Source organism: Xiphophorus couchianus, chromosome 2, assembly GCF_001444195.1.
Source record: "Xiphophorus couchianus chromosome 2, X_couchianus-1.0, whole genome shotgun sequence".
Classification (NCBI taxonomy): Eukaryota; Metazoa; Chordata; class Actinopteri; order Cyprinodontiformes; family Poeciliidae; genus Xiphophorus; species Xiphophorus couchianus.
The window spans coordinates 23,503,775-23,517,550 of NC_040229.1; the positions used below are offsets into that span (position 1 = coordinate 23,503,775).

Here is a 13,776-nt window from a genome sequence, read left to right on the forward strand (position 1 = left end):
GCTATCAGTGTTTCTATCACTTCATGGCCCACATGCCCAAACATGGTCAGATCCTTTGACGGCAGCGCCGACCAGACAAAATGTTCCCCCGTTTGCCTACAGGCTGTTGAGCTGGTCTGCTTGTGTTGAGTGTGTGTGTGTGTGTGTGTGCGTGTGCGTGTGTGTGTGTGTGCGTGTGCGAGTGTGTGTGTGTGTGTGTGTGCGAGTGTGGGTGTGAGGATGAGTTGAGCTGTTATGGAGTCATTTTGTGTCACAATTGCTTGTTCAGACAAGGCTTCCCTCCTCCCCAGTTTCTGATGAGATTGAATATTTCCCTGCTTTCCAGCACATTCTGTGATCTCAGTCTTTGTCAATTCAGAGCAGCCGACCACACCCATTAGATGGAGGTCCGTGCAATTTCCTTTCTTGCTTTTTTTAAAAAAATTTTCGTTTTGTGCTCGTCTGTTTACGTCAAGTCCGTCCCTATTATCCTTTTTTCTCTCTTCATTTCTCGGTGGTGTGATTTTCTCTGCGTGCTGCATCGTCGGTGAAGCCACGTGCTCTGTGTTTATCATGAGGAAGGGGTGGGAGGCAGAGTGACGAAGAGACCATTCTCTCTTTTTGTCCACTGCAACCGCAAGCACACACTCACACACACACCCCCTCTCCCTCTCTCTCTTTCTTTCATCCAGATTGTGGCAGACGGAGAGACAAGGACAAAAACCCAACCACGATCACTGAGAGCTACGCTACAGGTACAGTAAATTTGTATCTATCTGCAGCTTTGTATTAATTTAAACATTTAAAATGGGTAATACTAAGGTACTAATACTAATACTAAATGGCTTAAAATGTCCATTTATCCTTTATATTGTCCATGATTGAGACTTGACGCCTCCCTTGAGAGGTGGCTTTTTTATGTTAGAGGACAACAGCAGCAGGAGGAAGAGGAGGATGTTAAAATGAGGGCAGCAATTTTTTCCTTCTTTTTTTTTTCTTCTGGCACAGAATCTGTGAATGCTGAGGCTTTGTACTTCTGTTTACACACCCCCGCTGGCGGCTTCTGCATTTGCGTGAACGGAATGTCGACAGGTTGAATTTGTTGACCCCGCAGGGAACAAAAGGGCACCATTTGCTGAAGACTGAGAGCAAAATGCATATATAAATATTGCGCTCTTAAGGGGCTTACGTCACTGAGAAGGGAGCAGAAAATAATGTCTGGCTGTCGCAGGGTGAGGCAGCTGAATGATGCCTCTACAGTAGGTGGAAGTCATAAAAGTTGATTGAATTTGGTGTAGGCTTGGATAGCGATGCCTCATATCTGAATGCATGAATGCTCCTGGCGACACCTGTCTGATTCCGAAACGCAAATTCTGGTGTTCTTTTGAGAAATAAAACCATGCATCTTAATTTTGCCACCTGAACCCTTTGAAAAGATTACATCAATGAGCAAAAATACTAGCTTTGTCCTTTGTAGTGTCACCAACCCATTAATGATTAAAAGGAAGAATAATTAAAATATATCCTTCTGCCAGAATTGCTTTTTTCTTTTTTTACGTCCAGTGAGTGTTTTGTCTCTAAACTGTTTTTTCTCCCACATTCCCATTGAAGTTGAGGCTGTCTTCCCTTTGGGAGCGGTCTGTTTCCTTGCTCTGAATTTATTAATAGATCTACAAAGGCAAAATAGACTCTGTTTTTTGTTCTTTTAGCAGCCTCACATCAGGTTTAATTTAGACCGTGTCACTGCTCCATTAAGCCTATTTTGGCATCTGACTATTGAGATTTACCATAGCGTTAGGAGACCAGATAAACCCAGAGCCCTGTGTGAATATTAATGTGTCAAATTGAGCTCCAGCTGAAAAATTAATTCTGGGTGTATCTGTTTGAAGCTCCTTTGCTTGCACAGTTGCAAATGACCGACTCACACCCCATATTTATGAGGTTGTACACTGGAATGGCTTCTCACCATTATTTTTGCCCTAGTTTGCAGTAGGCTACTGAAAAGGCATATGTTGGAAAATACATGCTACAATATTTTTGTTAGTTTTGTTTTTGGTAAATTAGATATTTTTATTTGTTTTCATGTGGATGTCATATTAACATCGCTTTCACATGTGAAATGACCTGTTTTTGTTTTTAATTGATGGAAATGCATACTAACCAATGCTAAATTTGCATTCTTATTTTCACACCGCAATCAAGTGCCAAAAGAAAAAAAAACTAGTCATTTTTATCCTCAGATTTAATATTAATCATTAGTTTTCTTAACAGGATAACAAAAAGCAATATTTTTAGAAAAGCCATCATTGGAAGGCAAGCTAACTGAGGTAGCTGTGTTTGCTAGTGTTGCTAATATTGGTAATGTTAGTAAATAAAGTTGTTACTGTTATGTTTTGGAGAACTACTTTGTACCTAAAACTCACAATTTATCAGAATAACAAAAACCTACATTTTGAGGAATTTTGATTTCTGTTAGCAATGTTAGCATTCCTCATAAGCAAACATTATTTTTTATCATGTTCTGTCCAGGAAAACTATTTACTTAACTATTTACTTTAGTTTATCTAAATGTTTAGATAAACTATTTACTTTGTATAAACAACAAGTTTAGACAAACAACAAATTTGTAAATTGATTAACAAAGAGCAACATTTCAAAGCGTTGAAACAAAGGTAACAATGTTTGCTAATATGTTTGTTAATGTTGCTGTAGCTGCATTGTTAATATTCTGTTTTGTCTAATGGTGCTATTTTACTATATATATTTAAAACACAGAAATGAAGGCAACAGAACAATTAAATACAGCATTTTAAGGACAGGCAACTTTAGTAAGCAAAGTAAAATTCCCTAGCTGTGCTTGCAAATATTTCTAACATTTACGCTAAAAGAAAGCAAACTTATTAATGACTTATCTAACACAATTGTATCAGTTTTCCTAAGGTTCCTTATTTTAATTATTTCTAACAGAAATGTTTTTCTAGAATTTGTAGAATAGATTAGGTTAAGAGACCAATTTAAACTACTAGGTATATATTTCACCTGTGGCAGTGGCACAAATTATACACCAAAATATATATAAATTTGTAAATAAATGCAAGGAGTAAGGGCTGAAAAGTGACTGGCATCGGAGGATTTACTTATTTGTAAGTCTTGCTGTTTTTCTGCTTCTTTGTATGTTGAAACAAATCTTCTCTCTCCTTGGAGTCTCCAAATCTCTCTCTAAACATCCATCTCCCTCCCACCCAGTGGCATTCGCAACAGCTAAACAATGAGGTTGGCACTGTGAGTGAGCCACTGGAAGAGCAGCACTGTTATTAGTGCGTTCTGCATGCTAATGTTTTCCACTTCGCAAGATGTTTTTCCTAGATTTCTTCTCTTTATTTGGGAGCTCTCCTTTTATCTGCTTTAGGGTTGTTGAAATTATTTTTTGCTAGTAAATATTCATCTCATATTGGGTTTTGGTGGTTCTTCGATACAGTTGTGGGACATGCAATCCCACCGTTTCGGAAGCATCAATATTTCAGCGAGAGTGATTTTATTGCAAAGATTTTTGACATTCACTTTGCTGGAAATTTTTTATAGGATTCTTTTCAGGCTGTTGGGTGTCCTTTTGTTTGTGTTTAGTAGCTTTGTTGCACAAAGTCTTCCAATAAAAGTCTGTAAATCTTTTCACAACCTTAGCACCTTGAATGTCCCAACAGCAGTATAGTAGATCTTGTCTCTTGTATTTTTATACCTGCTGATATATGGGGCGAGGAACTTCCCTTCCAAGTCTGGCTGCTCGGTTCCAGTGATCCTTCTGCAGACCATGTACGTAGGATTATAAAGCCACTGTAGCCAAAATAACGTACCATGCTGTGCCTCACAGTCCCCATCCCCCGCTCTCTCCCCTTATTCAGCTCGGCTGTAATTGTTTATGGCATTTTCCGTTCATCTGTTTCATTCTGTCAAGCAGTCCAGTGTTGTGCATATTCATTATGCAGCAGTCAGCCATTAGAGAATCATTATCTAGTAATTAAACAAATATGCTTAGTACAGAAGTAGTTCATTTGTCATGACATAGTTATCTATTTAGAGATAATTTCATAGGCGCAAGAGGCATTAGGGTTATGCTCAGAGGAAAGGTGATGTTATCCTAAAATCTTCTGTAGGTCATTTTTAGGTTGAGGTTCACATTGTTTTCTGGCTCTGCTTCAGCTTTGTGAAGTCTAATCTTTCCCCAGGTTGTTTATTCATTGAACGCTTATTATGTTGCCAACTTAATACCGCTGCTAAATGTTTAGCCCTCATGGGCCCCCAGGCATTTTGCTTGTGTTTTTGAATTTTATTATTAATTAAGTGTGGCTGTGGGATGATTCAAATGGAATAAAATTTGTCCGGGTTGTTTGTTTATCTGTGATTTTAATTTGTTTTTTTTAATGATTTCTATTTATTTTTGAAATTTTGCATAGTCCTTTAAAAAGTTGTGTCCTTTCTACCATTTTTACAATTAACTCACATTCAAAATTCTTTTTCGTTGTTTTATTGGCATATTTTATCAAAATGCATCATAGGAATTTGTCTTCTACTATCTGAGGAGATTTTTTTTTCGAGGACTATAAATCAAACAATCTCAATGCACAGACCAAAAGGCCTTTCTCATTTTTCCTCATAACATCTTGATGACTCCTAACTTTGGGGAAAAATAGTCTGTAGATTGAAAAAAGTGTTACTTTTTGTAAGGCATGCCCCCCCACCCCCAAAGAAAGAACATCCTACTATAGTAATAATTATACGTGGTTCTGCTAGTGTAATCGTCTTTGACTGCTTTGATGATTCAGTGTCCGGATGACTTGATGGAACCATGGATTCTGGTCTTAAGTTGAAAATCCTGCAGGAGAATGTCCACCATCAGTTAAAATAAGGCCATTTATCATTTATGACCCCCTGCTTAAGTGAACTCGAGTTATGCACAATAATCTGAGAAAAAAAGGCAAGACCACCTTTGAAAGTCTAAAAAATTAAAGGATTTGGAATGACCTAATCAAAGTCTGAGTGTATATGTAATCAATGCTATATATGCACTGCTCATGGTGGCAGCATGTTGGACTAGCTCTGTTACATTAGTTTTGATTTGTTCTATTTTTAGACTTTTGTCTCCGTTTCTATGTCTGGACAGTTTTTCCCTCTGGATTTGGATGCTTTTCAGGTGGAAGAAATTTTGCTCCCACTTTTATACTTTCAGACATTTGCTATGATGTGCAACCGTGGCAACAAAGGTATTGTTTTTACAACTGGGAGCAGCTGTTTAGCATTTCAAAAGCTCAAATAATACCTGAACTACAACTGCAAATCTTAGAGGAGTTGAAAAGGAGACTTTGGGGCCGCAGAGCAAGACTAAGGAGCAGAGAGAGAAGGCAGAACTTCAAAGTCTCTGTTCTATGAATCATAATGGGCGAGGGTTATATCCTCAACTCCAGAATCTCTCATTCTAACCACATGGTCACACAGAGATTTAAAAACGAGCGGCAAAAGTAAATGATAAATATAATCTCTGCTACCTGGAAATTGAGCAGTTAGCACGTCAAATGATGGTCATACAGCAACAATCTTCAGTCAGAAGCTTCTTCAGATTTGTTGCAAGACTGACTGCTACCAGAGAGCTCTCCTCACCATCCACAGTAACTCTTTGAAGATACTTACCGAGTTATGTTAACATTTAATTTCCCTTTTAGATAAAGTATTCTTAAGTGGAATTTAAATGAACTGTATCATGTTGAACTGAATATGATGTGGCGTGACCTTACACTTGGTGGTAGTGTTTAAAAAACATGCAGTGTGGCTGAATGAAGACGATTCTTAAAAGACGAAAGGAACCAAACCTCCTTCACAGCGATAAAGACTCATTACCAATTATCCCATGGCAGTTGTTGACAATGTCTTTAAAATAGGGCCAGGTTTGGATATCTTTTTCCCCCATAAGAAATTATATTAAAACTTGAATATTAGACTGGAATTGGAAAAAGAATTATCCAAATTATTGTTTGTATCACAATCTTTTTAAAGATGACATCGGTTAATAATGGCATTTTGGAGAAGAAAAAAAGTGTGGCACAATATTTTTTCTTCTTCAAAGCATTTGCTGTGTCAGAGGGACAAAGTTGGAGCAGAAACCAAAGAGACTCTGAAAAGCCATAATTAAATGAATCATCTTGTAGTTTCATTAAGACACACTTTAGGTTAATGTTGAACTTTTTATGCCAAAAGGTAAAAGAAATCTGGAAAACAGCAATCTAATCTAATCTAATCTAATCTAATCTAATCTAATCTGTGTGCTTCGTTTGACATGTTCTGCCACAGGCTTTCACAACTTAGACAGGACACAGTAATGCAATAAAGTTAATTAGGACATATAGCTAGAGATTACATTTGTATGTTAAACAGAGCAAATTTTCAGAGATTTATTTTATAGTTGGCTTTTGGAACAGATTTGTGTCTATTGGATATTTGTACTGGCTGGCATACTCCAGTATGACAAAAAGACTGAATAACACCTAAATAAAAACAGTTTTCTCTGGAAGGCTTTCCAAATGTTAATATTGCCTTAATAAATTTTGCCTTCATTCTGTTTCCGGTCCAATGCTTATAGCGCTGCAGTCAAAGTGCTAAAGAAATCCAATTATAACACAGAGCAGTTTTCAGTTCAATTTAAGAATATGCAGCTCAACTGGGCGAAAGATTTTCAGATGAATCTCACTCTTATTTCCTGTTATTGCTGTACTCAGATGAAATGGAGCATGTCAGTATTACACATTTTTACAAGCGTTGTTTTCCTCCTCAGTGTGTTTGTGTGTGGGAGTGCGCGTATGTGTGTGTGTGTGTGTGTGTTATCCATTACTGTTGGCCATAAGTGTTCGAATGCCAGCCTGTGTGCTTGGCTGTCCATGGTTACTGTCTCAGTCTGTAGGGAACGACTGATTCTGCACTGGTACCACACTTTCTTGAATTATTAATATTAGAAAATCTTTGTTGAGGAAATACAACCAGCCATTTTCAACTCTAAAGAAAACATAATACCTTATGAGTTTCAAAATATTGGATGTTTACAAATGAGTATATTGATGAGATGAACGATGCACCAAACCAGCCTGATATTAACTTTATGCACTTTGACACTTAGTGGTCACTAATGGATGCCTTGTTTGAAAATGAAGACAGGCACAGCAGGGTCAACCATTTGTGTAATCTATGGCAACATTCTTTGTCCTCATGACAGTTTTTTAAAGATTATTTCTGTAGCCGACAGGGTTCAGGATATTAAAAAAGGTGTGGACAGTTCTTATGACTCCTGAAATGCTGTATGTACTAAATTAATATCAGCCACTAATGCTGTGGATTTCAAAGAACTAAATTGAAAACAGTATTTCCACATATGAAACTAAAACAAACTGCTCGTTAATATTCAACATTTTACCAAAAACTGTATAAATATGTTTAGATAAGAAGCTACCAAATGAGTTGGCTTTTTTTAACAAAACCAAACCTGACCTAAAACTAACTAAACTTAAGATTTATCAACATCAAAGAGCTTACATATGCTAAATGTGTTGTTTTGTTCAAAAACTTAACTATAATTTAATGTGGAAAGTTAACTTGATTTTACAATCTGTAGAGTAGTAAAAAGCCAAAAGCAACCAGTTATATTTACTCTCATCACTGTAACTAAGGACAATTTGTCTGTACCTGGTACTTTAAGTTGGAAAGTATTTTACTCAGTTACACTTTAAATCATATCCATCAATGAATTAAAATAAAAAATAATAATGAACACCAAAAAAAAAAAAAAAAAAACGCATTGATTTTTACGGATTAGTACTGTATTAAGATCCCATGGTGTAGCATCAACTGGAAGACAAGGGCACAACGAAAAACCCATCAAGTCTAGTTCAAGTAAACCTCTGAGGAAAAACAAAAAGCATGGCCATACTTAAGGCACCATGAGAGAGGCAACAGTTTTAAACTTAGCTTGGTTTATGTTCATATAAACATTTGGAATAGTATTTTAACAACAAATGCAAGTAGTACCAGTTTTATCTGGTATTTGCAATTAGAATTTTTATTGACTGAAGCCAAAACAAAGGATCAAGTGCTTAGTTTGGAGTCAGTAATTTAAAACTGTTAGATAGGAGGGACAGTGGGTATATTGGACATACGGTTTCCTCTTTTACAGAAGTTCAGAGGAAGAGGAAAACCATGGAAGATTTGTAGATGCAATGAAGGATGTTGAGGCCTTGGTGTGACAGAAAGATGCTGAAATGAGGGAGATGATCTGCTAGAGACTAAAGACGGCAGCTGACAGAAGATATTGGAAATTTGTCTCATTAAAATTAAACATGCTACCGCCCAAATATTCACAAGGTCACATGATTACATGTTTTATTTTGTTTTGCATTTTTATTTATACTTGTACTTATTTAATTATAAACCACTTTGTAATATAATCATGTTGTTGACCAGTTAAACTTTGCTATATTTATTCCTTATCTGTTTCTTTCTACATTTTAACAAGCTCATGTGCTAAGCTAGGATTACGTGCAGCAAACCTTAGCAACAGGCTAACATATCAAGCTTATATCTTCTAATAAACCGAGCTTTTTATAAATCTTCTGTAAAACGCTAGATTTATTAACCTGACAAATTTAGGTGTAGATTCAGGAAGATCAACAAGTCAATTTCTTAAACTTCTTGTTTTTTTCTGTTGTAATCATCAAATACATCAAAACTGAAAAACATCGACCCTGTAAATCCTTACTTTTCTGTGGTCTATGCTTTTTACAACCACTTCTGTTTTTGGATTATAGGGGAGAATCAACAATCATCAAAAGTAAAACCCAGAGTTTCAGAATACAAAAACAAAGTATAAAGCAGCAAAACAATTTTTTTTAAAATGAAACAGACAAGAACACTGGTCATAACACGCTTTAATAAAAGAGCAGAAACCACATTTATTATCTTTTATGGCCAATTTTTATCACAGCTAATGGTTGTACTGGAAAAAGTTCACACAAATCCAATCGTATGTGAAGAAAATCAGATTTGGCAAGTCAAACCTAAAAAAAAATAAAACAAATAACATTATAGGTCAGAAGCTAATTTTATATTAATTGACTTGATTCGTCGTTAGCAATGAAAGAAACATTTGCTCAACTCACATATAATGACACACCAGGATATTGCATTTCTATTATTAGCTTTGATAGAAAATTAGCAACAATGCTTCTCAATGTTTTGTCATTTTACTGCTAATTTGGTCAGTAATAAAATACAGGACAATTAGTGCTGTGGAGATGTCAATTTAATAGTGCAATAATGACAAGCAGATCTGAGGAAGAAAACAGTAGTTAATCAGGAAAGCCATCTATTAACACGGATTGCTCCATTGGGCTTTGAGCCTTGACATCCAGTCCAGGAAAGAGTCTGGTGAAGCCATCCATCTCCCACCAATGATGACTAGTGGCCACATACTGTCCGTCCATCTGCCCTGCAGCTTAATGGGGAGCTATAGAAACAAAACCAATAGAAGGGGAAAGCAGGTTGCAAATTATTTTTATCAACTGCTTAAAAAAATACCAAATCTACGAATGTAATTTGTGCAAACTTGGAAAACTATATCAAATTTACTTACAGGTACATCCAGTAACTTATCGTTAGCTGGATGAAAACGTTGCAGCTAGACTTACCCCTCAGCCCGAAAGAGAAAAACACCTTTCCACCTGTCTTCCCTCAAAGTGTCCTTGTAAATGTCATGTTGCCAATAAAATTTTACAGTTTTTTTTTTTTTTTTTCTTAAAGCCATACATGGACTTCTCACTAGATCAATTTCTTGCCCTATATAACTGGTAAGAACAATTATCAGTTGCAGATAATGTTGTTTATTCTACATTATCTAATGTCCTAATTTTCATTCTGTGACAAAGGTTATATATCAAGCTTGAAGCACTCGCTTTAAAGTGTTTGAAAATTCATCTCCAAGGCACAAGCTCAGTAGACATCCTTAAAATTGATCCTGTTCCTATAACAGACTAAAGTCTCTGAATGCAATTATCAGCCTTAGAAAAAGTATAAAAAGTGGAATTAAATTCTTCCGGAAATGTACTAAAAAAAATCTGATTTGTCTATAAATGAAGGATGACAAATGTGAGGTAGGTAAGATCTACTCAGGGTGATGTTTTTTAGTTTTCTTTTTAAAGTTTATTAGGCAAGTTAAGCAGTGTACCCTGAACAGTGACACAGTTGCTGAATGAATTTATGCAGTATTTCTTGTGCAATTTTTCTTGCAGGACTTGACAGTTCATACTTCATTAAATTGGAAAGAAAATATTTTTTGTCTCCTTCTGGTAGTTTGCATGGTAGAATAATCACACTGAATGAGGTTTGATGAGGTTCTTTGAATAAATCAAAAACAGACCCAGGACTGTACTCCCTCTCCACCACCAGCACCTGTCACCATGCTGTCAGACCAGCAACATTCTGGTGGGAATCCCCAGAATACATGAGTGATTCTAAATTTGCCCGAAGAGACCAACCTGGCAACATATTTCTACAGTCAACCTTGTATGTGTGACTGCATGTGTATCAGATACAAAAATAAATACAATAATTGCAGGTTTATTTGAATCATGAATTAGATTAACAGGATAATAAATCACTTCAACTGTGTTGTTGATTCATTTTGAGATTCTCATATGAAAAATACATTTTTGAAAGTTTTTTATTTTATTTTGATCAGTATGAAAAACATTCATGTTGAATAGACTCATTGCATACATTCATATTTCACACAGAATTAAAAGTGGCATTGTTTATATTCCCAGTCATGTAGGACTTACCAATCCTAAGTGCTGAAACAGAATATATAATCTTGAGACATGTGAGTGAAAGATATTGTTTGGATCTTTAAATGACAATGAGTCCAACATTAAATCAAACAAAGGTGTCATATTATTGACCTTATTAGTGTGACTGTTCTGTCCACTACTAAACCCTGATACTTTCAACCTATATTGAGAACTATAGAAGCATGAATTATTAATGTTATTATTACTTTACAGACCCGTAAATTCCCAACGTTAGAACCACAGAGACATTTGAATGGAGCCTTTTGTCCGTCTTCAGCTTTCATTTTGTGCAGAATTTCATTTGTCATCACGGATTTATTAAGGATGTATTTAATGGCCTCACAGACTGCCTGTACTTACTGCAGGCCTGTCTACAATGAGAATGCACTTTATGAAGGTTTCCTCCGTCATTGCCATGTCTTCTTTCCGGAGCTTTCCTCTGAATTCAGAGGCTCATTCACAACCATCCTCCAGATGTTACATTGCCTAACGAGCGTTATTTCATCATTATGTCATTATTTTTTGGTACACATACATTTTCATGTAGGACACAGAAAACACTTCTTGGGTTTTCTATTTTTAATAAATTTACCAAGCACCCAAAATACTTTTCTTTCCCTCTTTGTCTTAATGGTGTATCTGTGTGTTGAATTTTGAGGAAAAAAATTAATTTAATACAATTTTGAAAAAAAAAAAGCTGTAAGATAAAATATGTGGAGCGCTGTGAATACTTTACGGTTTTACTGCAACCTCCTTTTTTTAATGGGAGCTCATCTGCTGGAGATACTTGAATACATTTACAAGACAACAATTGTTCTTATATGTGTTAAAATGCCATTAGCCGTTTTCAGACAGATGGACGACAGCAATCACTTCTGTTAGAGCATTGCTGACATCAGTGATGAGCACCTAATTGAAATTCTGGGCAGCATCAAAGACTTTTTTTTTAACACCATCAACACCAGTAACTACATGAATGAATATTGATGGAAAGCACAGACTTAGTACTTTATCTTCTACACAAATCACATGGACATTACCTTCATTATTGCTCGACAGCTTCTAGCTCTTTCAATACTCCAAAACAATTTGGCCGGGGCGGGGTTGTCCTGTCACACCTAACCCCCGCTAAGAGGTAAGGCAAAAATAGATGTTTGAACAAGAGTGTTGTCAAAAGAGTAAGTTCCCACTGTGTGACTGGACGCTTCCGAGACCTGCCTTCTTTATTCCTTTGTTTATTTTCTGCTTGAGTCAGCCAGGAATAATGAATAAACAAATCTACTTTTCTCCATGAGTGAAAAGTCAGCTACAGCATGTATCTTTTTCTTGGACACCACCTTTGAGACAAGGGATCTTTGAATGCCAGAAAAATGGCTGCTGAGTTTCTCTGTCAAGAGGTGAGAGATAATTTTTAATATTTAATCCTCCTCTCAGAAATTATATCTGTGCTCTGTGGAGCTGCTCAGCTAAGGAAGATTCCTCTAGACACCCAGTAGCTATTAATAATTAAAAGTAAAAAAGCCTCTATGGTTTGGTGTGTAGATTACAATACCGTCAGTGTCAGCTGGTGAAGTATTTCCGCTCCTAGAGTGCTTGGAGGCCAACAGGTTGGATGATGTGGAAAAGGGCTTAATGTGGGGATGTGTGGTGAAATGTCAGTAAGGGCTAATATCCACAGTAGAAAGATACTTAAGTAATAAAATCCTGCATTTAGCTCAACATCTCCAACAGTTAAAAGACAAGATATTGGCAAAGAACCTGGATGTTGCTTTATATGAAACAACAGATGATAATGTTGTTTCATCGGCTTTGACTGTCTTTAATTTAAGTATCTTCGGTAGCGAGGGATTGAACTTGCAAGATTTAATGCTTCATTTGTGACAGAGGTAAAACTTAAAATCTGGTAATGACATCACATCCAACTGAACTTCTTCTCAGTTGCAAATTGAAAAATCACAAGGATTTTGTCACCGTCGTGCTCGTTGTTGTGCACACAAATACCTCTAATTTAACCTTTTACCTGCAAGAATTTCTTTTCTCAAGGCTCCTTCAAATGTCCTCACCGGATTTTAGATCTAGTCAAAGCAAAAGTTCTCACTCGTGTAGGTGGTTTGCTTAGATGCAGTGCTCTAAAAACGCTCGTCCATCAACATGTGGCAGTGGAGATTGAATTTTTCCATAGCAGGATGACCGACTGAGCCACAGAAACATGATGTAGATGAATTAAAACAGTTATCTGAAAAAAACAGGAGGTATTAATTTGTTCACCGAGATTCATTGCCAGTTTTAAGTTTGTCAGTTTTTATCAAATTAAAAAAACTGTATTAGTAACTTAGAATTTATGATTTCTCTGAGCCAAGATTAATCGTGACTTTCCTTATTTTTTGCAGTTATATGCCAAAATTAAAACAAACGAACAAAAAAACACATTTTATTACTGCAGTGTTCATCTTGCCGATAATGGGGGGAAATAAATAATATTGATATTAACAGAGGCGAGAAGTCTAAGTGAGTGCTATAGTTGATTCTGACATAGTTGAAGGTTCAAATGAAATGCAGCATTGTTGCAATCCCTCTCTTAGGAGGAGAGGAATGACTCAATTTAGTTTGGGATGTGGGAAGGAGGCACAATAATTGGACTGTCTGAACCTACAAAATTAGATCCGAATTAGAAATGCACTACTGAGGGTGACGAGGATTTTCCTAGAGTATACCCAATTAATCCTCGAAGAGAAGCAATTAGACTAGTGCTAATTACAGCAACATTTGTTACACTTCACACAAACAGATTTGCTCTTGCTCCCTGGGGATGACGTGGTTTGGTTTTTATTTTTTACATTTTTGTTTTGACAACTGAAGATATATATTGCACACCTTTAGAGATTACAATAACAGAGGGTTACTGTAAGTTTTATAGCCT

The 13,776-nt window shown here is 36.3% G+C and overlaps 1 protein-coding gene across 4 annotated transcripts in view; it reads left to right on the forward strand.

Moving 5' to 3' along the window:
• The first annotated feature begins 562 nt into the window (after positions 1–562).
• The window catches only part of ndrg4 (NDRG family member 4), a 51,030-nt gene continuing 37,816 nt past the window's right edge, over positions 563–13,776 (forward strand). For 2 of the 4 annotated variants that reach the window (XM_028032371.1, XM_028032375.1), the window contains exon 1: positions 567–734. The gene's annotated coding sequence lies outside the window, so the exon portion shown is untranslated. Of the gene's footprint in view, positions 735–13,776 lie in introns of all 4 variants that reach the window. The other 2 variants (XM_028032354.1, XM_028032363.1) reach the window with 2 other exon arrangements.